Here is a 2,585-nt window from a genome sequence, read left to right on the forward strand (position 1 = left end):
TCATCAACAGATAAATGAATCATTCTCCAGCACAGCAGTGTATTGTTGTTGAGGTCGCATTCATGGCGCCGTCAAATAACGATTGTTGACCGAACGTGTGTGTATTCAGCTGTAACTAAAACTTTAATACAATCAGTTGAGTAGCAGGTTGGATTAATCAACTTGAATGAATAAATCCTCTCCTTAAGCTCGGCTTTTGTCTTTAGTCCCATTCAACAAGCCAAGCAAACAAGACAGTTATTTCAGTCAGCTTTTCTCTCTATTGTCCAATGAAAATAAAAGCAGGAATGGTGACATTTTTGTTGTTGCCATCCTCCCAGTTTGATGCCATTTAAATAAAGGGTTCATAGGTGACTTTTTGTAATTATACAAATCATTAAATGAGGTGTAAGTCTCGCTTTTTCAACTTGGCTCAGCTGGAGCTGAAACGACCGTGGAAACAGAGAGACCTTCCCTTATTTTGTTTGACATCCACGGATTTTCTTTTTCCCCCCCAGAGTTAATTAACTCTAGTAAATAGGGCAGAAAACGTCCTCATGTGTGGTCACTGGTAAAGTGTCTGATATTGTGGTGGTTTTCTCTCGCATCACTAAGGTCTTAGATTTCCTCAGTCTTGTCAGCTGTAACCAACACAAACCCCATTACATATAGTCTTGTAAATCCAACCCTAGCAACAGCAGTAACTTAGGATACGTTGTAGGAGGTAACCGTCTGCCTAGGGAGACAACATTACATAGGACTGACTGGTGAAAACCATTCCTTGTACAGACAATAATCTCTTAGGCAGAAGTTGCCCGTATGCTCAGATCTACAATCAGCCTCTCTAATATCTATTCTTAATAACAAATAATAATTGWTTGGATTTATATAGCGCATTCTTGGCTTTAAACACAAGGAGCTGATCTGACCTTGGATCAGCACATACTACAGGCGAGGGTCAMCTGATCCCTGGGGAATTAGATACCAACCAGACCAGGAGTCTAATTTGTCTCTTTATATCTTCCTATCGTCATGACTTTTCTATATCCACCTCAGTACAGACTAGAGGTCTGTCAATATTCTGTTACAAATGGTGCTGTGTTGTCACCAGAGACACAAGCTATATAGAACTCAGCTCTAGGACAGGAAGGGGGAGAAATGAGCCATGATCCCTTGAAATCCACTGGCGTCCACCAGAGACAAAATTAACATCATAAGTATGTGATTAAAACAAAAGATAGCCATTTTAAGTAACTGCGTAAATTGTGTGCCCTGTGGGTATAAAGTTGTGACAGCGAAACAAGTGCATGGCGTACAATAACTCAAATTAAAGATGATCATTCAACGAATCATATCAACCAGAAACAACTAACAGTGATCCAAAGTGACACTCATTCATTATAATAAACTTTGAATCACTTTGTTTGGCTCTAAATTTCCTGGGGGGGGGGGGGCTCCAATGTTCTTTGTATGGAGAAGGGCTRATGCCTTGGTGTACTGAATACCACAGTAACGGCTTTAGATACATTTGTATATTGAAATTGGCTCTGTCCCAAGCCAAGCCCACTCGTTTATGAAAGGGTAATATTCCTGGTGGTACTGGTATGTATTTCCACGATATTGATGTCGACTCGGCTTTAAGACACCCGGGAAGTCTCATTACAATAAAGTGTAACAAAACCAAGATTGTCTCCCAAATCCTCAGGTAAAGAAAGAATGACAGGATTACTTTTAATGAGGTCCTACCGGGAGAGATGCTGTGGCAAAGATAGGCCTGATTCTAGACTCGCTGCCCTTCAAACTCAAATATGCCCCACAGCAAAGGACAGGAAGCACGTTTCTCTCAAGAATTGACACTTAATTCCTCCTTCTTTGTTGAGTGGTGGGGGCTGAAGGACTTAGCTCTAAGATGGGAATGAGGATTTGAGATAATACTCAATACAGAGTTAATTTTTTCATACACATACACTGGGCCGTGTTGATTTACCTGGAAAAGCATACGGTTTACCTTGACCTCCAAATGCATTTTCCCCCTTGAGATAAATACAAAATAAAAKTTCACAGCTGGTGGCCCGGGGTCAGATTTCCAACGTCATTTACGCTAAACTTTTCTTCTCCGAATGACAGGAACATTGATGTTTGGCCATGTCATCAAAATAGATTATGGAGAAAATGACACCGGAAATAAATTCCTATTCAAGCTGCCAAGCGTGGTTCTTTCTGCCCTTCTGCTCCGTTTCTGTCAGGACGTTTCTGTCGGGACGGTGATGAAGTGGATGGAAGAGGATATCGTATGAACCAGGGCAAAGGTGATGAACCAGGGAAACGAGGGAAAATGGGAGAAGTGAGAGCACCAGGGACAGACAAATCATCTCACTCTCCTACCTCTCACACTTGCGCTCCTTCGACTCTCTGAGTCAGAGGGCGATCATACTTAATTTAGTCTAGCGTTGAGACACCTTTTTTAAGAGTACAAACTTAATTTAAATTCCTTAAGTAACATGGGCCTAATTTGCAAAGGCTTTGGTTTGTGTGGTTCTATGTAGCTTGATTACCTCTCCACATTACCAGATGTCTGATGCTGGGCTCTTCAGCTCCTCTTTCTA

Source organism: Salvelinus sp. IW2-2015, unplaced genomic scaffold, assembly GCF_002910315.2.
Source record: "Salvelinus sp. IW2-2015 unplaced genomic scaffold, ASM291031v2 Un_scaffold1690, whole genome shotgun sequence".
In the NCBI taxonomy this organism is placed as follows: Eukaryota; Metazoa; Chordata; class Actinopteri; order Salmoniformes; family Salmonidae; genus Salvelinus; species Salvelinus sp. IW2-2015.